The following is a 27,462-nucleotide window of genomic DNA, read 5'->3' as shown; positions in this document are numbered from 1 at the left end:
CCTTGGTTCACATCTCAGGGAAAAACACTTCTAGATATAAACATCTTTTTCTTTTTCTTTTTCTTTTTTGTCGGTTGTGGGGCTTAAACTCTGGGTCTGGGCGCTGTCCCTCAGCTCTTCAGCTCAAGGCTATCGCTCTACCAATTGAGCCACAGCACCACTTACAGTTTTCTGGTTGTTAATCAGAGATAAGAGTCTCCCGGACTTTCCTGCCAAGGCTGGCTTTGAACCATGATCCTCAGATCTCAGCCTCCTGAGTAGCTAGGATTACATGATCCACCAGCACCCAGTTTTTTGTGACCAAAATATAAGTTGACTGTATCAGGTATGTGTTATATTGACAGAAAGCTGCTGACACAATCAAATAATAAACAATTTAGACTGGGCTTCATGGTCCATACCTATAATTCCAGCTATTTGGGAAGTGCATGGAAAGATGGAAAGTTTGGAATCAGTTTGAGGAAAGTTAGTGAGATGCCATCTCAGCATAAAAGCCAGATGTGACTTGAAACCCCTGGCTTACAACTATAATCCTTGCTACTCAGTAAGCTGAGATCTGAGGATCATGGGCTCAAAGCCAACCCATACAGATGAACTGGAGACTCCAATTTGTAACCAGCAAAGCACTGTAAGGGAAAATGTGGCTCAAGTGGTAGAGTGGCATCCATAACAAAAAGAAAACAGCAAGCAAGAATGCAAGGTTTGAAGTTCAATCCTCAGTACTAGCACACACACACATATGTAAAATTAGATTTGAGCAGAGATGGGATATTTCATGAGATAATGAAATGCATGACTCTCAGACTACAAACATGCTGGGCCGTGGTTTCTTTCTTTTATTTGTAGTCCTTATTTAATAAACTACTCTGCAATTGCTTTAAAAACTTAAAAGATATTAATATTGCCTGGAAACATTTTCAATTACATAATTTGAATTATGAATGAGAAAAGCTTCTAGTAGCTCAAAAGCCAGTAAAATAACTAGCTGATAAGTCAATATCTAGGCCCTAGTCAGGTACACAAAAAAATAAATAAATACAGCTCTAGATGTAAATATGTGATATGGAGCTTAGTAACTCATGCCTGTAATCGAGAGGCTAAGATCTGGAGCTAGAGGAGCTGAGAGGGGAGACAAAGGGAGAGAGGGAGGAAGAGGAAAATACTGTAGTCCCAGAAACATGGAAGGAATAGATAGGAAGATCCCAGTCAGAGATTGGTCCAGGCAAAAACTCAAGACTACATGAAAAATAACCTAAACCCCAAAAGGCTGGAGCTATAAAGTGGTAGAGCACTTGCAATTGCACAGACCTTAGTTCAAATCTTAGTATTGCCAAATATAAAGTAAAAGAAAGCACAGTTTATTACAAAGGGTATCCTGAGATAACAGGAGACCCAAGAGAGTAGTAAATAGAGTGAAAACAAAAACAAAATACTTGAGAAAGAAATGTATTCGCAGTCAACGAAACATGAAATTCTATGAAGGGCATTTTTTTAATGAGACATTATATATTTGTTTTAACAAAATGAGCCAAGAGCTTCCTGAGTCAAGAGCTTCCTCTTGGGACATGGTTGAATTAAGCTGATATTTTCATGCTAAAGAGATCAAAATGAGCAAAAGCTTCAAATACTAAACACCACATTCATTATTTATTAAAGCCCCGCTGTGTTCCAGACATTGTGTTAGGCACTGGGAATACAAAATTGAATTGGTAGACATCATTGTGATTAATTTATAGAACAGACTAGCAAGAAGAAAATTAGCTAGATGCAGATGATGCACTCCTGTAATTGTAGCTACTCACAAGGTTCATATCCAGAGAATCAGAGGATCACAGTTTAAAAACATCAAAAGCATGGGCTGGAGGCAGGTCTCAAGTGGTAAAACACCAGATAAGCAAGCAATCTGAGCAAGCTTGAAGCCTGAGTTCTAACCCCACATGAAAAAGAAGAGAAGGAAGTGAAGGAAGAAGATTCTACTCTAAAGATTATTAGTAGAGAGATGAAAATTTCAGAGCATCTCAAATCATATATCAGGTTATTCCCTGTCTTCTTAAAGGAAAACTGTCTATAAAACAAGTGGAGTTTCATCAGAGCAAATAGTTACAATTACTAAGTAGAATTTATATATTACAACCATGACCATTTGAAATGAAAACGAGTTACATTTTATCCAAAAAAAAAAGAATGGCTATTATTAAAAGAAAAGAAAATAACAAAAGAAGAAAAAAGAGAGAAAAGAAAAAAATGGCAAGGATGACTAAATGGCCAATAAAACATTTATGAAGAATACACTTTCTGCTTCCTTAGAATGTGAGACTGTCACAGGCAGGGATGGAAGATCCCAAGTATGTCTTATAAATCAAGAAGAAGCCTTTCAACTATAAACTGGGCAAATTCATTAGGCCTTTACAATACCAATCTCTCACAGGTATGGAGTACTTCAGTGTCAATACTACTTTCCTGTACTAATGTTATCCAGACTTACTTGTCATAGGGATATTTATTAGGTCTCCTAGGGAGATTCTCATTCAGTGGGCTGAGAACTACAAGCCCTGAAGATCTGTATTTTGAATAAATGACTCATGATTATTATTTTAAAAAAAGAAAAAGAAAAAGAAAATGGCTACAGAAAGTTGATGGAAAAACAGGGACACTAAAACACTGTTGGTAAATAAGATATTCAAGAATTACTGCCAATAGTTCATGAAACAAGGATGTAAAATACTATTTGTATTTTTTATGCTAGTACTGAGGCTTGAACTCAGGCCTAGGTGTGGTCCTTTAGTTTTTTCACTCAAAGCTGGTGCTCTACCACTTGAGCCATAGCTCCACTTCTGGCTTTTTGCTGGTTAACTGGATATGAGTCTCATGAACTTTTCTGCCTAGGCTGGCTTCAAAACTCAAAGTTAAGCCCCTTTAGTAGAAGGATTAGAATTATGAATCACTGATGCCCAGCATTATTCGTGTTTATTTTGTGGGAGATAGAAAAAAGTAGAATGACAACTTACATATTATTAACAAGCAGAACAATAACTTATGTTTACTATTAATCATAATAATAACAAATGTCAGCATTTGTGAAAGAGAAGTTTAGCAAGGTAACAACATATGATGGGTGTTCTATTTATCAGAGTAGAAAGGCTAAAATTAATGAATTTATAAATTTAATAACTTAGATTAAGATGAATCAATCAAGCAAGAATGAGTTTGCATACTATATGCTGATAGGCTGAAAGTACTAGGAATACTTTTTTCCAATAAAAAATATTTTATTAAGTTGATAAGATAAAATAATTTTCCTTTGGGTACAAGTAAAGAATGCAAAGAGACAGGACTAAAAAGCTTCTCATTATATGCCCTTAGCTACTTTTTTTTTTTTTAATATCAACTGTCAGCTAAGGATAAAATCAGCTTCGTTGAGAACAAAGAAAGTTACAATTATTAGAAGCTAATTAAGATTGCAATCTAGGAAATCACAGACTCAAGCAATCTTGAAAATATGCTTCAAGGTTTTACAAAAGGATGACTATATTTATATCTTTGAACTACCAGAGGGTTAGAAATTGCCTCACTTACTAGGATTGTTGACGGTAGAAGTTAAACTGCTGTAGGAATAGGGATCAGGCGTGGTATGTGTCTCTGAGTAGTTTGGGGGAAGGAAATCCATTTTATAGAAAGTCAATAGACTCAACAATGACTTGAAGGTCAATTCCATCTGGGGTAGGCATATCTGCTACTGGTTCAGAGGTTTCACTGCAGATAGCCTTGAAAGAGCCTTTCTCCATCTGAACCTAGACTCTCATCGCATAGTCTTACTACTTTTGTAGTACTTACTACTACCTCCTAAAAAGGTACTTACTACTTTTGTAGTAAGACTATGTTTTCATATTATAAATTTTTCTTTATAGAAGCCCAATACAAAATTAAGAGAGACAAAAGAGAAAGAGAAATATATATGTATATAGAGAGAGACAGAGACAAAGAGAGAGACTCTCAGCATTTTTTATACATTGTGCATTTAAATGTGGTTTCCTAAAGATGCTCCTTCATCTCCTTTACAAGAATCTACTGCTTTTCACATGTTTTAGATACTAACCACTTCTAAAACAATTAAGTTTCATATTTAACAGTTAATAAAATTGAACATTTAAATGTAGAAAAAAACTCAATTGCAATTAACTGTAATTGAAGCTCAACTGTAATTGACCTTAATTTTGTTGGTTTAAAGTTGTTGTTTCTTTTTAATTGGTGTGTGTGGGGGGGGGGAATAAACAGGTAATCTTTCTACCATTAATATCAACTAGTATCTTCAACATACTCTGATTTGAAGATATGGAAAAATAGATATCCTAGAGAACTTTGGAACAGAATGAGGAACATATAACCAGGTCAAAATATGAGTGATTGAGAGCTCAGAAGGAAAGAATAGGACATGAAAAAAAATTCATATATCCACAATGGATGTTTACCAAATTTGATGGAAGAAACTGAGAAAATCTCATAGGACAAGTTCAAAATAACTGCAACTAAGTATAGCAACATCCAACTGCAGGTCCTCAAAATAAAGAGAAAATATTCAAAGCAGATATTAAAAAAAAAACAGAATATAGCATAAACTCATCCATTGACAGCTGACTCTCATGAGATATTATGGAACCCAAAGTCTATAAGCTAACATCTCTGAAGTGATAAAACAAAAATATAAAAAGTCAACCCAAAAGCAAAATTGTTTTTTAATTGCTATTATAAAGGTGATGTACAGAGGTGTTATAGTTACATAAATCAGGTAATGAGTACATTTTTTTGGACCGTGTCACCCCTTCCCTCGCTCTTTTCTAATTTTTTCCTCCTGTTCCCACCCACAAGTTGTATAGTTCATTTTCAACTTAGTGTCTAGCAAGTATCACTGCTGCATTTCTGCAGCAGTAATCAAACTCTTAATATCCCTTATGAACTAGGGTGAAATTAAGAAAAGTCCAGATAAAAAGAAAACTGAATAAAAAAAATTGAAAAAAGAAGGAATTCAAATTCTTTAGGTTGAAGATGAATGCTATAGAGACATTTAAATTTTCAAGAAGCAAAGAAGAGCATCAGCATCAGAAATTATGTGTCAATATACTATCATTTTCATTTTCCTTTAATTTATTTAAAATGTATCTGACTTTAACTATATTATTTAACTATATATAACTATATTATTTATATAATATATATAACTATATATATATAATATATAACTATATATAACTATATTATTTAACTATATATAACTATATTATATCCTATATAGGATATAATGCATGTAAAAATTATACCATGGTAAAAGTGAAGATATTAAAGATCCTATAGATGTGCAAGGTTTTCATTTTTCATGAAGTCATACAATGTAAAGTCTAAGCATTCTGTCAAAGTTAAGAACGTATATTGACATTCCAAGCAACCACTAAAGCTAATGTAAAAAGATATAACTGAAAATCCACTTATAAATTAAAACACAATTCCCCAAAACTTCAGTTAATATAAAAAGGAAGAATAAAGGGAAAAATTTTTTTAAGGAAAAGAAAGTTAAGAGTGCACACAAATCTAATCATAATTATATTAATTTAGCCTTGATCAAAGGATAAGATAGAAGTTGCCATAACGAACTATAAAGACCCAAACATAGACTATTTTAAGAGTATGAACTTTAGCTAAAAATATAGAGAAACTGAAATTAAATAGTTGGAAGGAGCCAGGCACCAGTGGCTCATATCTGTAATCCTACTCAGGAGGCTGAGATCTGAGGATCACAGTTCAAAGACAGCCCGGGGCAAGAAAGTCCATGAGGCTCTTATCTCCAATAAGCAACCAGAAAACCCAAAGTGGTAGAGTACTAGCCTTGAGCTGAAGAGCTGAGGGACAGTACCCAGGCCCAGAGTTCAAGCCCCAAAACAGACAAAATAAAATAGTTGGAAGAATATTCCATATGGACTGCAAGAGAATGATAAGAATGTCTATATCAACCTCAAATAAAGTAGACTTCAAGGCCAACAGTATCTCTAGATGAACAGAATGCCAAGTACATATATCATAGACAGGTAGTACTTAAGTCATAGAAATCTAACTCACTTATTAATTCATATGTTCAGGAATATTAATCACCAAAAGGCTCAGAGCATGAATATCCAGATTCATTTAATACAAAACTATACCCACTTGCATGCACACCTATTTTTCAGTAGCACTACTTTTCAACATGAATCACTCTTTACATAATTCATTTCTTCAAACATCCAGTAGGACATCCATAAAATATATCTCACCCGCCAAAATCAGAAGGCTGGCCCAGACATTCCTTGAGTTTCTTTCATTGCTAAAGTCTATGATTCTACAAAATTACAACTAAGAAAAATGAAAGCAACTTCTTTCAGATCCACAGGACTATCTTAAAAACCTGAGAAGCCTTAAAATTCTCAGCTTAGACACAATACACAGTCATAGAATAAACATAAAACAATCCTGTTTTGACTTTTGACTGAAGAATTCAGTCAGAAGAAATATTTCTTATGGAGCATAACTATTCATCACTGTAATGATGAATTTCTTATTCTTTTTCTTTTATCCTGTTCTTTTCCTTATTTATTTCTTTTTCTTTCTTTCTTTATCTTTCTTTCTTTGAACTCTGTATTTAAATACACTCTTGGGAAAAGAAAAATAGCTAAATTAATGAAACTAGGATTACTCCTGTTGAAATTGTAAGTGGGAGTGGGATTTTATTCCTTCTACGGAAAAACCACAGCTCTTTCCTCCTGGAGCACAGCAGGGCTCAGGACAGTGGCATGCCAAGGGCTCTGCTCATAATGCCTCTTTCCCACTCAAACTTCCCTAAACCCCCAAGTCCCTGCTGTCTGCTTGTAGTCCATGCTCAATTTTGTGTTTAGTCTCACCATTTTCTGTACATGTCTATGTCCTACATACTGAATCTTGAAGTGTGTGCATGTAGAATTTTTATTACATTCTCTTATATTGCCTTCAAGGTCCTTAAATTCTCTAACTCACTTCTCCCATCTCCAGAAAGACGATTAAATTGCTGATTTTACAAAACTACTAGGATTCAAACACCCAGTTCTAAATTAAACATTAAAATGTATGAAGGGAGAGAGTTCCGGGAAGATGGCAGAGGAGAAGCTGGAATCTGAACAAGCTCTCGCATAGAAAGCAGCTTTAGAGTTCCAGTGAACAGTCCTAAGCCAGAGAATCACACCAAGTGTGCCATCACAGGACAGAGAGTTAGACAAGAGAGGGGAAGCCAAGGAAACACATCAGCTGCCGCTACGGCGGCAGGGTCACGGCGGCGACCACCGCTGCGGGGTCATACCTGAGACACAGAGAGTCCGGGACGAAGGAGCCAGACGCAGCGGACGAGCGGATTCTACTCAACACCAACAAGAACCGACAAGGAGCGGAAATCTTCATCCTGCTGTTTGCAGACCAGAGACTACCCAGGATCCAAGACTCGGCGTGAGTACAAGCCTGACATCCTCACTCCTCAGGGAGCAGAGGAGGGAAGGCCACCCCTCCCCCCCCCAGCACCGGTGATCTCCATCTTGGATACCGACAAAGCTCGGAGGACCTGCTAGCTCCAGCTCAGGCCTTGGAATAAAACGAGTCATTTAGCAGGTCACAAGAACTTAACGGCGAAGTGACCTGCCAGACTCAGCACCATCCAGGGAAAAGTCACCCAGCTCAGGTGCCAGCCATTGGAGTGCCTTGCCTCACTGGGTAACCAGAGCCAGAGGCTGCCCCTCCCTCTAGCAGCCACCACAATCAATTGAAAAACAGAAACCCTGAGAATGGCTCCAGGCTGGGCGCTGTGAGCTTTATCACAAATTAGCCCCAGGGAAAAGCTACTGTTTGTTGAAAGGCCTCAACTCTACCCAGAACCTAGCCTCATCACCACATCCCCCTCTTTTGTGATTCTCAAAGCAGATCACCCTCCTAGAAAACTAACCTGGGAGGGGGATCTCAAAATCTTGGGTAAAGCAGAGCATTTTTCTGCCTCTTCCAACAAACCGACTTAAGAAACCAATCAAGCCACAGGACCTCAAGCTGACCAGAGACTCCAACAAGAGACTGGTTAGAGACAAAAGGGAGATACAGGATTCTTCCCACTCCTCCCCCCCCCAAAAAAAAATCAAAAGACTTTTTTTTCTTTTTTTTTTCTTCTTCTTCTTTTCTTTTTTTTGCTTGTTTTTTGTTTTTTGTTACCTTATATATATTTTTTTCCCTTCTAAAACTTTTATTAATCTTTAATTTTTGCCTCTTCTGAAAAAATAATTGTTTTCCAGTAATTTTTTTTTTCTCATCTTATAATTTTTATTTTAGGAATATGTGAATGAGCGTTTTCCTTTCTTTTCTTGTCTTCTTTCTCTTCTTCTTTCTTTCTTAATTATCTTTTTGTTTTTTGTCTAGCTCTACTGAACTTCTGATCTTTTCTTCTCCCTTTCCCATCCTTAAAGTTTTTCACATCTCCTCTATGTCCCTCCCCTTCTCTGAACATATTCACATTCCTCTCTAAATAGATGGTCTTTTAACCTCTATAATAACATTAATTTTTACGTTTCTATTTTTTTTCTGGTCTCTCTCTCTCTCTACTTGCATCCTACCCAACCCATTTCCTGCATTGTGATTAGGACATAGTTAACTCTCCCTGTGCCTCCCCACACCAATCTATTCCTAATTTTTACCCACATCTCTCCCTAATCCTAATAATTTCTGGTTTTCCAAATTCTTTTCTGCGGTTCGAAGTACTTTAACATATAGTTGTTAGATGTTGAATAGATGTATCTGTTGAACTCGATTGTATCTGTAGACTATTGACTGTACAAACGCAAACTTTGGTTGATGGTTGCCTTAAGATAGTGTTCTAGCATAAAACTGGTGCAATCATCATCTCAAATGAGCCGAGTAAGCCGGAAAAACACAAGAAAAATGGCAAATTCGGGTATCTCAATTCCCAATCTTGATAATCAGGGATTAGAACAGATAAAGAATAATCCAGAGGAGAGTTCCCAAATAGCTCTACAAACACTAATAGCAAACATGATAAATGAGAAGTTTGACAATGTACAAAGGACTCTGTATGAGCGTGATAGGGAGAGAGAAGAGGCATCCCAGAAGTTTATACAGGAATATCATAAGCGTGAGGAAGCTACTCAAAAACTGATACAGGATTTGCGTGAACAACTTGAGAATGCTCAAAGAGAAAGGGAGGAATGGCGTGAGCAGGCAGAGAACACTCAAAGAGAACTGCAGGATTCCCACGAACGGGAAGAAAGAGAACTGCAGGAATCCCACAGACGGGAAGAAGCTAATCAAAGAGTAATTCAGGAATTGAGAGACCAGGTAGAGAATACACAAAGATCACTAAAGGCATTCATGGAATCCATTAACAAAGAGCTGAAGGAAGTCAGGGAGACCACAAAGGGAATGCTGAATGGAACCCAACAGAAGGAATGGGAGTCCAAAGAAACCATAACCAATCAACTAAGTGATTTGAGAACAAACACTGAACACCAAATTAAGGAAGTAAAGAAATTCATACAAGACCTAAAACAGAGCTTCAACAAAGAACTTGAAGCCATCAAAGCTGACCAATTAGAAGGAAAAGAGATAAAAAACAAAGTAGAGAGTCTTGACAGCAGGTTAGACCATACAGAAGATCGAATCTCAGGGGTTGAAGACAGCCTAGATATTATAGAGAAAGAACATGCAACCATCCAAGATAGGTCTATCCAACACCTGGAAGACACCATCAGAAGGCCCAATCTAAGGATAATGGGTATAGAGGAGCACCTAGAAACATAAGTTAATGGTCTAGGAAATTTGTTTAACAGGATCCTAGCAGAGAACTTCCCAAACATACAAAAAGATAGGCCTATTCAGATACAAGAAGCTTTTAGAACCCCAAATAGACCAGACCAGAATAGGACATCCCACCGTCACATTATAATCCACACAGGATCAACCCAGACCAAGGAAAAGATCCTTAAAGCTGTCAGGGAGAAAAGGGTAATCACCTACAAAGGGAAACCAATTAGAATCACCTCAGATTTCTCAGCAGAGACAATCAAAGCAAGAAGAGCCTGGAATGACGTATGCCATGCCCTAAAAACAAACAATTATCAACCAAGAATACTGTACCCAGCTAAACTCTCCTTCATAACTGAAGGCCAAATAAAAACCTTCCATAGCAAAGAAAATTGAAACAATACATCTCCACCAAACCAGCCCTACAAAAGATTCTTAAAGATGTCCTACACATAGAAAACCAACAAGACCGCAACAAAGGCCAAGAAACTGCACCCAAACTGAGAATCCAAGAACCTTAGGAAGAACCCAGTTTTCGCAGCCCCCAAGAAGGTGGATAACATGGCAGGAACTCCCAAATACCTCTCAGTCCTATCTCTTAACGTTAACGGACTGAACTCTCCAATTAAGCGACATAGACTGTCTAGTTGGATTAAAAAACAAGACCCTTCTATCTGCTGCCTGCAGGAGTCACATCTTGCCCGTAAAAACAAACACATTTTCAATGTTAAAGGCTGGAACAAAATCTACCAAGCAAACGGCCCTCATAAACAGGCGGGAGTTGCAATCCTAATATCAGATAAAATAGACTTCAAACTAAAATTCATGAGAAGAGATAAAGAAGGTCGCTACATACTAATTAAAGGATCTCTCCTTCAGGAGGATATTACAATTCTAAATATCTATTCGCCAAACAATGGAGCACCCAAATTTATCAAAGAAACACTACTTTCCCTCAAATCCCATATAGATCCAAAGACATTAATTGTTGGGGATTTTAACACACCACTCTCCCCACTAGATAGATCAACTCAGCAAAAACTCAACAGAGAAACCGCAGATCTAAACAGCTGCATAGATCAACTAGACTTAACAGACATTTACCGAACATTTCACCCAGCAGCATCAGAATACACATTCTTCTCAGCAGCACATGGAACGTTTTCTAAAATAGACCACATTTTAGGCCACAAAGCAAACTTGTCTAAATTCAGAAACATTGAAGTTATACCTTGCATTTTCTCTGACCACAAGGGAATAAAATTAGAACTCAACACCAAAAGCCACCAAAGAAAGTCCGGTATCACATGGAGGCTGAACAACACACTGCTGAATCATGAGTGGGTCATGGAAGAGATTAGAAAGGAAATTCAAATGTTCATGCTATTCAACAAAAATGAACACACAAATTACCAGCTCCTCTGGGACACAGCAAAGGCAGTACTCAGAGGCAAGTTTATAGCTCTGAGCTCCTACATCAACAAATTGGAGAGATCTGAAACTAACAATTTAATGACACATCTAATCCTCCTTGAAAAAGAGCAGCAAGATAAACCCCAATCCAGTAGATGGAAAGAAATAATCAAAATTAAATCAGAATTAAATGAATTAGAATCCAAAAAAACTATAGAAAGAATCAACAAAACAAAAAGTTGGTTCTTCGAAAAACTTAACAAAATTGACAGACCCTTAGCAAACCTTATCAGAAAAAGGAGAGAACACACCCAAATTAATAAACTCAGAGACGAGAATGGAAACATCACCACGGAAACAACCAAGATTCAGAACATTATAAGGGAATACTTCTCAAAACTTTATGCTAATAAGTTTGACAACTTGACAGAAATGGACCTTTTCCTAGCAAATATTGACATGCCAAAACTAAACCAAGATGAGTTAAACCAGCTTAACAGGCCCATATCAAGCATTGAAATAGAAACAGCAATAAGAGACCTCCCAGCTAAGAAAAGTCCAGGACCAGATGGTTTTACAGCGGAATTTTACAAGGCCTTCAAAGCAGAGCTCACACCAATTCTCCTGCAACTCTTCAATGAAATTGAAAGAGAAAGCTCACTACCCAACACATTCTATGAAGCCATCATAAGCCTCATCCCAAAACCAGGCAAGGACTCATCAAAGAAAGAGAACTATAGACCCATCTCTTTGATGAACATTGATGCAAAACTTCTCAACAAAATTTTGGCCAATCGACTTCAACAATTCATCCAAAAAATCATACACCACAATCAAACAGGATTCATTTCAGGGATGCATAGCTGGTTCAATATACGCAAATCAATTAATATTATTCATCACATCAACAGGAACAAGAATAAGAACCACATGGTTATCTCAATAGATGCAGAAAAAGCATTTGACAGGATCCAACACCCCTTTATGATGAAGGTTCTGGAAAAATTAGGAATCCATGGAACATTCCTCAATACAATAAAGGCTGTATATGACAAACCTACAGCCAGCATTATACTCAATGGTGAAAAACTAAAGCCATTTCCTCTTAACTCAGGAACAAGACAAGGATGCCCACTCTCTCCACTTCTCTTCAATCTAGTATTAGAATGCCTAGCTACAGCAATAAGACAAGATGCAGACATAAAGGGGATCCAAATAGGGAAAGAAGAAATAAAACTCTCCCTCTTTGCAGATGACATGATCTTGTATTTAAAGAATCCCATAGACTCCACTCCCAAATTACTCAAGCTGATTCAAAACTTTGGCAAAGTAGCAGGTTATAAAATTAACCCCCCAAAATCAATGGCTTTTCTATATGCCAACAATGAGAAAAGTGTGGCTGAAATTAGGAAAGCAACTCCATTTGTAATAGCCCCACAAAAAATAAAATACCTAGGAATTAACTTAACCAAAGAAGTGAAGGACCTCTATGATGAAAACTTTAAAATCTTGAAAAAGGAAATCAACACAGAACTTAAAAAATGGCAAAACCTCCCATGCTCCTGGATTGGCAAGATTAACATCGTGAAAATGGCAATACTTCCCAAGGCTATCTACAAATTCAACGCAATACCTATCAAAATTCCACCCTCATTCTTCAAGGAAATAGAAGAGGCAATCCAAAAATTCATATGGAACAATAAAAGACCCTGAATAGCAAAAACGCTCCTCAATGGAAAGAACACTGCTGGAGGAATATCAATACCAAATTTCAAACTCTACTATAAAGCCATAGTAATCAAAACAGCTTGGTATTGGCATAAGAACAGACCTCAGGACCAATGGAATAGAATTGAAAACCCAGAAATGAACCTACAGACCTATAGCCATCTAATCTTCGATAAGGAAGCTAAAACAATAGAATGGAAGAAAGACAGCCTCTTCAGTAAATGGTGCTGGCAAAATTGGTTAACTACATGTAGAAAACTAAAGCTAGATCCTTATATATCACCCTGCACCAGAATCAACTCCAAATGGATCAAAGACCTTGAACTCAAAGCAGACACTCTGAAAACATTACAGGATGGAATAGGAGAAACCTTAGGTCTCCTTGGCTCAGGCCGAAATTTTCTGAATAGAGACCCGGAAACACAACAAATCAAAGAAAGGTTGGACAAATGGGATTGCATAAGGTTGCAGAGCTTCTGCAGGGCAAATGACATAGCTAGCAAGATCAATAGAAAGCCCACCGATTGGGAGAAGATCTTTACTAGCCATACAACGGACAAGGGTCTCATATCTAAAATATACTTGGAACTCAAAAAATTAAACCACCCAACAACAAATCCTCAAAGAAACAACTGCCCAATAAATAAGTGGGCTAAAGACTTAAAGAGAAGCTTCTCTGAAGAAGAAAGAAGGATGGCCAATAGACACATGAAGAAATGTTCAACATCCCTAGCCATAAAAGAAATGCAAATCAAAACAACATTGAGATATCACCTCACTCCAGTTAGAACAGCAAATTCAAGAACTCTAACAACAACAGATGCTGGAGGGGATGTGGACAGAAAGGAACCTTACTTCATTGTTGGTGGGAATGTAAACTTGTTCAACCACTTTGGAAAGCAGTATGGAGGTTCCTCAAAAGACTTCACATAGATCTCCCCTATGATCCAGCAATCCCACTTTTGGGCATTTACCCAAATGTTTACAAACAAGACCACACTAAAGCTACCAGCACAACTATGTTTATTGCAGCATTATTTACCATAGCTAAGATATGGAACCAACCCAGATGCCCCTCAGTAGATGAATGGATCAAGAAAATGTGGTATATATACACAATGGAATTCTATGCCTCCATCAGAAAGAATGACATTTCCCCATTTGTTAGGAAATGGAAAGGTTTGGAAAAAATTATATTAAGTGAAGTAAGCCAGGCCCAAAGAAGCATAGGTCCCATGGTTTCCCTTATTTCCAATCTCTAGTATAGCTATGAGTCAAGCGGAAAAGGTCAGATAATGTGATGTTAGGAAAATGAACCCTTAAATATGTATTTTAATGTTTTCGTTTCTTTCATGCATGTGTTTCTAACGCATTTATAAGATTATTTCTTTGTTGCTTTGTATGTCCCTCCCCCACAGTGTAACCCCCGCTTTCACTATATTTGATGTCAGTATAACATGTGGAGGAGATGGGGGCAAACAAGCCGTTTAAGGATTCAGGTGGACCTGTTGCAACAATGAGAAGTACAAAATGTCATGTCAAAACCAGCTTTACAATGTCGGTGGGGGGGGAGGGGGGTATAATTGGGTGGGGGGAGGGGGGAGGCTGGGAAGGGAGGTGAAGGGTAAACAAAGGAGGAGGCTGCAATGCTTGGTAAGAAATGTATGCATTATCCTGCCCATGTAATTGTAGCCCCTCTGTACAGTATGTTCTCAAATAAAATAAAATAATATTAAAAAATAAAAAAAAGACACAAAAAAAATGTATGAAGGGAATATTGAAAGATCCAGTGAGAGCAATGCTGATGTACATATGTTGAAATTAAATATATGTGAGCTAATTTCACTGGTCAATGGAAAGGCAGTGAGAAACTTAATAACTGTCTTCAGGTTAGCGGAAACCCTTCAGTGCAGTAATTGCTTTTTAACTATTACGAACAGATTTTTAGTGGGCAAAGGAAAATTCCTTCTTAATGAGATCTGGCTGGACCCTAGTGCTTCCCAGCCATCCAAATTACCAAACACATGTCCATGTTTGAATAAATTTTCCAAGCAGTTGCCACATTTTTCAAAATTTCTATCCTACTCCAATTGTTTGAAAATATCCAAGGGGGAAAAAAAAGGCCTTTGAAGTGAATTTGTGAGACTTGGAAGGAGGCCAAATGATAGCTGTGGCAACTCTGGGATAAGAAAAATGTTTAATTCTGTGTTCCTTCTCTCCCTCTCTCTCCCTCCCTCACTCCCTCACTCCCTCTCCTCCCCTCTTCTCTCTCTCTCTCTCTCTCTCTCTCTCTCTCTCTCTCTCTCTCTCTCTCTCTCTCTCTCTCTCTCTCTCCATCCAACTCATTTCTTCTCCCTCTCCTTTCCTCCCTTCCTCCCTCCCTCTTTCCCTCCCTCCTCCCTCCTTCCCTACCCTTTCTCTCTCTCCCCCTCTCTCTCTCTTTCTCCCTCCCTGCCTCTCTCCCTCCCTTCCCCTCCCCTCCTCTCTCTTGCTTTCTCTCCAGACATCCAGCAAACTCATTTCTTCTTCTCAGTCTCCAAGTTCTGGGATCTTTCTCTCTTCCTCCCTCCCCACACCCCCCTGAGGGAGAGAGAGGGGGAGAGAGAGGAGGGAGAGAGAGAGAAAAAAAGAGAGAGAGAGAGAGAGCAATAGCTAGCCGCCATCAAGACTCAGCCACTCAAGGAAGGGTGCTGGTGTTCTAGGAGAGGCCAGAGTGGAAATGAAAAGAAGGAATAGGGCATGCTGAATAGGGTATCTTGGGGTGTGTGCAGCACAGTCAGATAGACAGATCTGGGGCTGTGCTGAGGGCTCTGATTCCAGGCTCTAGGTGTGGCTAGGCCATGGATGAGGCAGAAACTGACTATGGATAAGGAGAAGTTCCCACCTCAGTTCTGTGACCCTTCTGCTACTCTAGGTCATCATTAGGAGGGTCTTTTTATCCTCTAAAGTTGTGTAAAGATAATTTTTTTTAGGTCTACGTGTTTGTGTATATTCATTTTATCAGCTGAGAGTCCATCATATATTTTTCTAAGTTCTTGAAACTTCATTACTCAAAAAGATTTGAAGCAGAGGAAGGTCAAATGGCAAAATGAAGAAAAGCAGGAGGCCCAAGCTAAAGAACAAAATGTACAACACAGAAAGAGAATTCAGAATCCACGTGCAACCTGAGATGTTAGCAGCAAAAGAGTCAGAGAAGCCTGAAGACACTGGACCAGGTCACACAGAAGAAAAGTTTTCCAGTAGAAGATAGTACCTTTGTATCAGTAGGAGACCATTGTTTGTCACCTCTTGGTGAGTCACTCTCTGCCCACTTTATACCACTCATATACTCTCCACACACCAAAAAATCCCCACTTCCCTATAGGTGTGAAAACCCTAAGGCCCTAGTGCCTGCAACTTAGGAACAATTAGTGGAAGAGCTAACTGACTTCAATTGGAAACAATCTACAATTATTATTATTATTGTTTTTTGCAATATCAGAGTCTACTTATTCACTGCTGGTGCTCCATGATCCATGGGCCCAGCCTGGCTTTCTGCTGGATTTTTTTGGAAATAGCGTTTCATTTTCCACTCAAGCTGACTTTGAAGCACAATCCTCTGGATCTTAGCCTCCAAAGTAGCTAAGATTACAAGCATAAGGCACCAACAATCACTAAGTAATCAATAATTTTTTACTTTCATTTTTATCTTTCCTGGAGTAGAAAAGAAAGGACTGAAGCAGTGCCTATAAACATTTTAGATTGACTAGATGAAGAGGTAAGCAACTGTTTATTTCTTGACTACAATCAACAATATTGACAGTACCATTGTAGGATACAGAAAAAATAATGAAGAAACAGAATTAAATAATAAAATAACTAAGCAAAGTAACCTTTATATTTGTATTCACTTGTCAACTTTTTATTATGTTACTAAACACCATTATTATTTATGCAGAATAATCTTTTATGTTTTAATCTATAATATATGCAAGATAGGAGTAGATGTAGCATTAATCAATAGCTGCTATAAGCTCATTATAAGCCAAATACTGCAAAATGCCATGTCTTAGGTATGAACATTTACTGAGGAAAATGAAGTTTGCTTTCCCAGTAATCACTTTGACAGTTTTAAGATAATGCCATGAACTGATATTCAATTTTTTAATCTTTTTTTTCTTTTCTCACTTTTTTGAGTCTCATTATTTAGCCCAGACATCCATCAAACTCATTTCTTCTCAGTTTCCAAGTGCTAGGATCATAGGCATGTACTACTATGCTCAGCTTTTTTGTTCCTGACGTAATACATTATTTCTCTCAGTTGTGGAAAATTATGTTATTAAAAACAGCTTATTTTTAAAAAGTTAAGCATTAGGCAAAGTATTCTATACTTTCCCTTTCAGAGATTTATATTAGCATTTGAATTAGATTTAAAATATTATATTCTACTTTCTGAGATACAACCATAACAAATGCACAAGTGTGATAATACGGAAATGCATCTGGATATTAAAGAGTTTGAAAAGAAGATGGTTTGGACAATCAAATAGCTTGTGAGCTAATAACTGATGTTTTTCCTTCTTTTTTCAATGAGGGCCAGTGCCCTGTCACTGAGCTACACCCCCAGCCCAGCTGATGCATGGTTTAAATATTTTTTTTCTTTGCTAGTCCTGGGGCTTGAACTCAGGGCCTGGGCACTGTCCCTGAGATGCTTTTCCTTAAGACTAGCACTCTACCACTTGAGCCACAGAGCCACTTCTGGCTTTTTCTGTTTATATGATACTGAGGAATTGAACCCAGGGTTTCATGCATGCTAGGCAAGCACTCTACCAGTAAGCCACATTCCCAGGCTTAAGATTCATTTTAAATATGCTCTATGGGAATAAGCAGAACATGTCCTCATATCTGTACTGACTCAAGAATCAAGAAAGAAGCCCAGGATTGGGGATTCACATCTATAATCCTAGCTACTCAGGAGGCTGAGATCTGAGGATCAAGGTTCAAAGCTAGTCCAAGCAAGAAAGTCTATGAGATTATTATCTCCAATTAACTACCAAAAAGCTAGAAATAGCACTGTGGCTCAAAGTAGTAGAGGACTAACCTTAAGCACAAAAACTCAGGGATCAGGTGATCAGGCCCTGAGCCCCAAGATAGGCACACAAACACTCATACACACACACACACACACACACACACACACACACACACACACACACACACACACACACACACACACACACACACATTTTTTTTTCCCCAGGGCTGAGGACCGAACCCAGCTAAACCCCCAGCCCCACACATACATATTTTTTAAAAAGAGAATCAAGAAAGGAGAAAGGACAGTTGTCATCTGAACACAGCTTACTGTTGGTAAAGGCATAAGGCCAGCTACACAATTTTCAGGACAGATGCAAAATGAAAATTTTGAATTTTCTTTTGCAAGAAAACAGAGGAGGAATACCATTAAAGATACAAATAAAAAAGGGTTTTCCCCCCTCCTTGTCAGCATGTTTTTATTTTATTGTTTTTAATTTTTTGCTCTTTTCAGGTTGCTCTAAGGAAAAAGATATATAATTTCAGACTGTTCATAGGATTTTTCCATTTGTCTTTGTGTTATGCAATGCCAGTTTAAATGCAAATATAAGACCATTTAACTTGCTGGACGCCAGTGGCTCATGCCTATAATCCTAGCTACTCAGAAGGCTGAGATGTGAGGATCGAGGTTCAAAGCCAGCCCAGGCAGGAAAGTCTGTGAAACTCTTGTTTTGTTTTGTTTTTGCCATTGCTGGGCTTGAATTCAGGGCCTGGACACTCTCCCTGAGCTTTTTTTGCCCAAGCATAATACTCTACCACCTGAGCCACAGTGCCACTTGCAGCTTTCTCTGTTTATATGGTATTGAGGAATCGAACCCAGGGCTTGATGTATGCTAGGCAAGCACTCTACCACTGAGCCACATCCCCAGCCAAGTCTGTGAAGAAACCACCAGAAAACTGAAAGTGGTGCTATGGCTCAAGTGGTAGAGTGCTGGCCTGAGCTGAAGGTCTGAGGGACAGAGCCCAGGCCCAGAGTGTAAGCCCCACAACGTACCAAAAAAAAAAAAAAAGAACATTTAACTTGCATGCAAAAATCAGTTTCTGTTTCATGGTTCATATATGAATATATATATTGTTCTTAGGAAAACAGAGGAAACATGGCATTAAACTAAGTCCATACTTATCCTCTTGGCTCACTGATAACTAAACAAGGATTGAAAGGACAAGGAACTAGGAATAGCCCCATTTTTCACTTTGCCTCCCTCTTGTGACTTTCAGCGAAACTATGAGCCCTTCAGGGAAATAGCTGAGGTAACAAAGAACATCCTAAGGCTTCTAGATCTCTGGTGTTTCATAGAGCACCATTGCCCACTTTGGAGTTGTGCTGCATCTAAAGGAGAACAAAGCTCTCAGGTCTGTCAGTACCTCCCTTATCACAGATGTGACACAATTCCTCTGTGTTCCCACTGGGTCTCACCAAACTCCCATGTGTGCCTGCAGGAATTCTGTAGCTTTGTAAAAGCTCTGTCCAAATGGAAGAGCAAAGAACGGAAGACACACCTATTGCATGAATCTTCTTTGCTTACACACATGCTACATGTTCCCATCAGATTTACAAATACAAATTCAAAACTTAAATTATTAGAATTTCAAGATGGAGACAGCTGAGCATTAAAGTAAGCAGGAAGCCCTTGTAAAGATAATGCCCCTCTGGGTGGGGGGAGGGGGGAGGCTGGGAAGGGAGGTGAAGGGTAAACAAAGGAGGAGGCTGCAATGCTTGGTAAGAAATGTATGCATTATCCTGCCCATGTAATTGTAGCCCCTCTGTACAGTATGTTCTCAAATAAAATAAAATTAAAAAAAAAAAAAAGATAATGCCCCTGGTGATTGCCTAGGTCATATCTCAAAGAAGCCAGCCCTGGGCACAAGAGGAGCACTACCTTCACCACCTCTTCTGGGCTCTAGTTTTATACTCACTCCACCATGCTGAATTTCCCTTGTGCATGGTCCTTGTCCACCTCACGCAATATGCAACTGTAAGGCAGGAACCTGCTTCTTACTTGAACTTTCAGCAATGAGAAGAATGTGATAGGGTTTCTAAGTGCCTAGACTATGTTTGTGGAAGAAATGAGTAAGTGAATAAACATAAATAAACAGATGACTAAATGAGCCTATGAGTAGAATGAACTTCACAGCTTTCTACCGATGCCAGGGACTGGAAAAGCAGGAAAGGGTCATATAGGGAAGGGCAGTTGGCTGCTCTTGTTTTACTCATTCATAATTCCTCTTTTCTTTGCAAATTTAAAAGTATGGAAGTTAGATGCTCTTCCACATCTGTGCACCAGCCACCAGTACCATCTGAGTGCCACACTTGCCTACTGTAGTGATTTCCACTCGAGCTCCTAATGCTGCATCTAAACACATTGGATTATTTTCAGATTTCTGTGTGTGTGTGTGTGTGTGTGTATGTGTTTGTGTGTGTGTGTGTGTGTGTGTGTGTGTGTGTGTGTGTGTGTGTTCAATTTGAAAAGTCCATCTTTCCAATGCCAAAACAGATTCAAAATTATTTGATTTCTGGTCTACTTCTGTACTGACTACAAGAGATTCACGTTATCTTTAAAGACACATACAGGCTGAGAATTAAGGGCTAGGAAAAGATGTGCCTTACAAATAAAAAAATCAGCAATGGGGCTGGGAAGTTGGCTCAGTGGTAGAGTGCTTGCTTTGAATGCATTAGGCCCTGGGTTCGATTCCTCAACACCACATAAGCCAGAAATGGCTCTGTGGCTCAAGTTATAGAGCACTAGCCTTGAGCTGAAGAGCTGAGGGACAGCACCCATGCCCAGAGTTTAGGCCCCTAAATGGAAAAAAAAAAATCAGCAATGATACTTATCCTTACACCAGACACAAACAGACTTGAAGTAAAAAATTGTGACTGGAAGCAAAGAAGGTCATTGCATAATGATAAGGGGCCAAATCATCAAAAAGACACAACTATAAACACACATCAATATCAGAACATCCAAATCTATAAAGCAAATACTAATATAACTGAAAGGAAAGACAGAACAAGGCAATAGTAACAGAGGACATCAATCCCCTTGTCAACAATGATATGGCTGAAGTGATAGAGCATTTACCTAACAAACATGAGGCCCTGGGTTAAATTCCCGGTATTGCAAAAGGAAAAAAGGGAAATAAGAAGCTAAATGTTGATGATTATATGGAGAAAAGAGAATACTGGCATACTGTTGATGGGAATGTTATTAGTGTAGCCATTAGGAACACCAGTACAGAGGTTTCTTACACATTCTTTTTTTTGTTTTTGGGTCCAGTCATGGGGCCTGAACTCTGGGCCTGAGCACTTTCCCTCAGCTCTTCAGGTCAAGGCTAGTGCTCTACCACTTGAGCCGCAGTACCACTTCCGGCTTTTTTCTTTTTGCTTATGTGGTGCTAAGGAATTGAACCCAGGGTCTCAGGCATGCAAGGCAAGCGCTCTACCACTGAGCCACCTTCCCAGCCCCCTCTCGCACATTCTTAAATGGAACTAACATATGATCCCACAATCCCATCTTCAGGTATTTATCCAAAGGAAATGAAATTAGGGGCATACTATTTGGCTTCCCCATGTTCAGAATGGAAACAACATAAATGCCATTGATGGATATCTATAGATCTATACATAGATTTATATAACATTCCATTTATATATATGTATATATAATAGAATATTATTTAGTCTTTAAAAAGAAGCATTCTGACATTTTTAATAACCTGAATAGACCTAGAGGACCTTATCCTATTGGAAATAAGCCAAACTCAGAAAATCTGGTACTATCATTTCATTTATCTGTGGACTTTAAAATAGGCAAACTCATAAAAGCAGGAAGTAGAATGATGGTTGCCAGGAACTTGAAAAGGCATATATGGAGGTGATGATTGAAAGAGAAGGGTGCAAGGTTCATTGGTACAAACATTAGCCCTGGAATGGTAACCACAGAAAATGATATTGTATTGGATATTTAAACTTTCCTTAAAAGGGTAAGTCTTGTGCTAAGTGTTATGCCACGGAAGTAATAATAATAATTATTGTGTGATACTTGTTTTCAGATTAATGAATAAATAAAAAGGCACAGGAAGAATGGAATGGACTTCCTATACCACTTTGACTTCTTAGTAGTACCTTTTTCATATTTCTTTGGCAATCTAACATACATTCTCCTTGGTCTTTTTGCATTATTGCTATGGTTTATCTTTCAAAGGGGCAACTTCAGAAGCCATTACAAGTAAATCTTGCTCTGTCTACTGATCAGTGTAGATAGTTATTGCTTAGCCATATAAATTTGTCTACTCAGAGACAAAGCAGAACCTGCATTATTTTTTCATCACACTAATGGGACTGGAAAGATATTAAGTCCTATAGAACAATGTGTCACAAACTTGAGTGTGGATGAGAACCATGTAGAAGTCTTGTTATACCCTCCCTACACATGTGCATTCATCCTATGTTATCTGCTTCATCCATGGGGCTACCCCTGAAAACTTGTATTTCTGTTCTGTTTCCAGGACTATAGTGGGAGAACCATTGTTCAAGATTTTCAGAGAGTTTCACTAAGAAAGCAAATATTGTGGAAAAAAATTTATTATTAAAAAAATTTAAATGCTCACACTTTGTTTTATGGTGTGGGGTTTGAACTCTGGACTTGGTGCTTTTGTTCAGTTTACTTGCTTACAGTTGGTGTTCTACCACTTGAGCCACATTTTCAATCCAGTTTTTGCTGATGAATTGGAGATGGAGTCCTGTACACAGTTCTCTGCCCAGACTAGCTTCAAATGTGGATCTTTTGACCTCAGCCTGCTGAGTAGCTAGGATTACCTGTATGAACCACCATTTCCTGTGAAACAGTTACACTTCTAACTCAAAACTTTACCTTAGCATTCTCCCATAAGTTTTCTTAAGGGAATTTTAGTTAGTAAGAATAGTATAATACTCATTCGTTAAATGTCAAAAATAGGGTTAGCCTCAAAATACTGAAAGCCTTCATATTTAAAACTTATTAAGCATGGTTTTTTTTTCAGATTTAGCTTATAGACAATCTTGGGTCTGGTCGTGGGGCTTGAACTCTGGGCCTGGGCACTGTCCCTCAGCTCTTCAGCTCAAGGCTAGTGTTCTACCACTTGAGCCACAGTGCCACTTCTGGCTTTTTTCTTTTTGCTTACGTGGTGCTGAGGAATCGAACCCAGGGCCTCATGCATGCAAGGCAGGTGCTCTACCATTGAGCCACCTTCCCAGCCTAGACAATCTTCCAAAGAACCTATGTCATTATGTCAGTAGAACATCAAATGAAAGATACATTATCTTTAAGAAGGAACTAAACTAGAGCATCCTTTCATGTATGTTTACAATTTTGCAAAACTTCCAAAGCAGACTCTACCTGTAAAGTTTTCTTTCTAAGTTCACACAATGTGAGTGTACAGTTAAGTGTCAATACCACCTATATGTACTGAAAAAGGAGGGTCCCACACACCCAGCCCAGGGGACCACACAGAGGCAGGCAGGCACAGGAGAAAGATTATTATAAGATTTATTAGAGGAGCCATATTTCCCCCAAAGTGGAACACCTTGCCTCCGCCACCATCCAGGAGGGTCTGAGGGATAGGAAGTGAGGTAGATGGGAGTTCAGGTGGGTCTGGGCAGACAGAGGGAAGGGCCAGCTGTATGGAGGGAACTCCAGGAACGGGAGGGGAGCCCAGGTCTGGGCAGAGCTAAAGACCAAAGGTGAGCATAACACTAACATTCCCCACTCTGTTGTTCAATAAAAATAGGGGCTACCCGGCTGGGGGGTATGGGCGGAGGTCGTTTCTTCTGGAGCTACTTACTGCTGTCAAGGGGCAAAGTAGTCAGGAGTCTCTGCTTTATTGCTCGGCTGGATACCATCCATGAAACATCTGCTTGACAGTGGTTGGTAAAGGTAGTGTCTTTTTTCCATGACAATAGTTATCTAAAATGCAAGACACAATTAATACAAGGCAAGATTGCTGTTAAGGCAAAAATTGTTGTTAGCAGCCCAAGAGAGGAATGTACTATGGAGGGATTGATTTCCAGAAGGGGCACCAGAGCCAGTGGGTGTCATGGGCTCTTTTGGCTACTTCCTGCTGGACTAGGGGCATCAAGGAATCCCTGGAGCTGGGATCTTTAGGGTCCGGGTCTGTGCTGGGCAAGGCCAGGCAGCAGTGATGTCTCTGGTTGCCTGTAGGAACAGGATGGGTTCCCAAATGGTATACTGGACAGGAGATGTTATCCTATTGAAAGAGACTTTGCAAAAGATCAGGCAAAAAGCTGACAAAACATCAACTAAAATGCTTGACAGGGTGACAAGGTCAGTTAACATGAATGACATAGGAGAACACACATTGGCCTGGGGCCAGAAATGTTTTATTTAGAGAAATGTTTTATTTAGAGTATAAAGCCCATTACAGGAAAGGTGAAATAACTGGACTTGTGGCAAGAAGGCAGAAAGGGGGTGTCTAGGGTCTTTTGGGTAACTGGGTAGGGGAGAACATCAGAAACTAATATAAATACAAATCGCAGGTAACAAAGGCAAGACTGTTAACTTTCTGTCCAGTTAGAAGGTAGATAGGTATGGGCCTTAGGTGGAGAAGCAACTATTTCTCTTGATCTCCCAGCTCTGATTAATTTTGAAAGGGCGAGCATAAAGTGACTCCATTTAGGATGTCATTTCCTCTTATTCCTCTCCATGCTTTTCCATTGTCAGGACTGACTTTGTCCTGGCCCGTGTCTCAGTGTCCGTTGCTGGGATAGGTTGTCCTAGTTGGCATTTACAGTTAAGGACACAAGGCCTGGGCACTGTCCCTGAGCACTTCTGCTAGAGGCTAGTACTCTACCACTTTCATACTCAGAGGTGAGTCTGGAGCCATGCCTCCAGCCTGCTCTGTGCTGATTAGCTGGGAGATGGAGCTTTAGAAGTGGCTTTGAACTGTGGCAAAAGGAGTCTTTGTTACAAAAGCCCTTTTATTTCCAATTAAAGCAACAGGAGATCAATGAGATAGAGGTTACCTATAACTTGTTCACAATTGACTAGCAATTACTTGTCAGAGTTTTTCAATAAAACCCAGTAGATACTTTTAACCTGGGACTGATTGCCTACTGCCTCTGGGCAGCTTGTTTAAAGTGGCTTATATACAACATTTAACCTTTAACAAATGTACAGGCCTTTTTTGGGCTACAGCAGCATAGCCTGTTTAACACCCTGGTTTATAAAAGCATTTTTTGGCTGGTGGAGGAACCTGATTTCTAGTGGCCCCAACAATGCCTACCTGTGTAGGCCTTTAGACAGATCTCAATAGGAACATAATCTCAGCTCTACATGCTTTTTTGTTGTTGTTGTTGGTTGTGGGGCTTGAACTCTGGGCCTGAGTGCTGTCCCTCAGCTCTTCAGCTCAAGGCTAGTGCTCTACCACTTGAGCTATAGTGCCACTTCCGGTTTTCTGGTGGTTTATTGGAAATAAGAATTTTATGGACTTTCTTGCCCCAGATGGCTTTGAACCATGATCATCGGATCTCAGCCTCCTAATTAGCTAGGATTACAGGTGTGAGCCACCAGCGCCCAGTATCTACGTGCTTTTTAACTGATGAATTTCACCAGCTCAAAAGTTACTGCCAATTAGGACTTTGAGCAAATACAGGTGGTTTGGAATTTATTTTTTTACTAAAACCTTAGCTTTTACTGCCCACTATCACAGTTGACTGGCAAGTTTTGTCCAGTTAGATGAACATGGGTATTAGGCATGTTTATAAACTTTTCATGACCTCCCTCAATTTTAGAGGGCCAAGCTCAAGTAACTCAGGATTTGACACCATTTTTGTATGTTTAACATTGCTGGGGTCCCCAGAGTGCCTTTTTTTTGCTGGGATACATGCACTGAAAGACCCCCGACTTCGGGTGTCCCCCATATCAGGACCTCCCTGCCCCAAGCACCAGTCAGACGACACCAGATGCAAAAGGCAAGAGGGTTTTATTTGGGCATGCCCAGGTTCCCAGGTGCACGTGACCTCGAGATCCGCAAGGTTCGGGTCAGTGGCTGGGAACCCCGAGCAGTCCCGGGGATGGTCCTTTTATGGGACCCCTCTGTCCGTTACAGGAGTGCCCGCGCTTTTTCAGCCAGTAAATTTAAAGTATTACAACCTGGTCTGCACGCAGGCAGCCAATCCTTTTAAAACAAATCATGTGTTTTGGCCAATCACTGTTCGAGGGGGTCCCTTGGTGTACATGCCCCGAGTTGTGAGTCTCTCGCCCTTGGTATGAGGAAGTGACCTTTGTCAGCGCCTGTCCTTCGCTCACACCAGGGGGCTGACTGCGGGGTGGGATTAGTTAGTAGGGTGTGGGCTTGTTGATTAACTGGTGAGGTTAGTTATCAAAGGGGGAGTGTGGGGTAATAGAAAAGCAAAGCATGTTACAGAAGCCAGAAATAGCTTGGTTAGATACAAAACTCTGTTCCCCTACAAAGAGGCTCAGGGCCTGGTTGGTTGGGGAGGGGGTCTTTCAGCACCTTTGGCTTTTTTTTTTTTTTTTTTTTTGGTCAGTCGCTGGATTGAACTCAGGGTTTGAGTGCTGTCCCTCAGCTCTCCAACTCAGGGCTAGCACTTGGCCACTTTGAACTCCAAAGCAGCTTGGCTTTTGAGCATTCTGCTGGGAGATTAGAGATGACAATATCACAGGGACTTTTGTTAGCCCAAGTTGGCTTTGAACTGCAGTTCCCAGACCAATGAGCTTTTACAAACAGCCACTTTTACTCTAATTAAAAACATCAAAGATGGTTATAAGCATGGTTTTACCTGGAACTTATTAAGTTACATTTAACAAATGTGTCCTGTCTTTTACTGTGGGCCTGCTGGAAAATGTTCCAAAAAACTTTGAGGGCAAACTGGAATAATCCTATTTTTTTTTAACTTTAAAATAAACCTTTAGGACAATTTTATCTTTTAAACTTTTGTCTGGGAGGCCTACAACTTCCCAAATTTTTACAAAGGGGAAAGTCATTTTAATCGCTTTTTGTAAAGTTACTTTAATTTGCATTTAAATGCCTCATTGAAACACTGGGCTACACCCTTTACCTCTTGCCTGAAACTTCAATGTACTAGCACTGTAGCATCTTTTTTTTTTTAAATACAACCAATTGTAAAATAACATAGAAGTCAATTTATATCCTTTGCTCATATACCCATTATGGTCTAACTAGTGGAGATTAAGATTTACAGAACCAAATATCTGAAGTAGCTTCTGTTTTACCCAAATTAGCAGGCTTTCAGTCATGTGTGCTGGAGCAAGGCCTGAGTCTGGGCAAGTCTGTGGCATCTGTCACACCTCCCACTGGTTACCTGTAAAAATTTCTTCATATACTGGTTAAAGATCTGGTTTACACTGGCTTTTGCAGGCT

This window comes from Dipodomys merriami, unplaced genomic scaffold (genome assembly GCF_024711535.1).
Source record: "Dipodomys merriami isolate MVZ:Mamm:240054 unplaced genomic scaffold, mDipMer1.0.p SCAF_9, whole genome shotgun sequence".
Lineage (NCBI taxonomy): Eukaryota > Metazoa > Chordata > Mammalia > Rodentia > Heteromyidae > Dipodomys > Dipodomys merriami.
Note: the sequence above shows the minus strand (reverse complement) of the source record.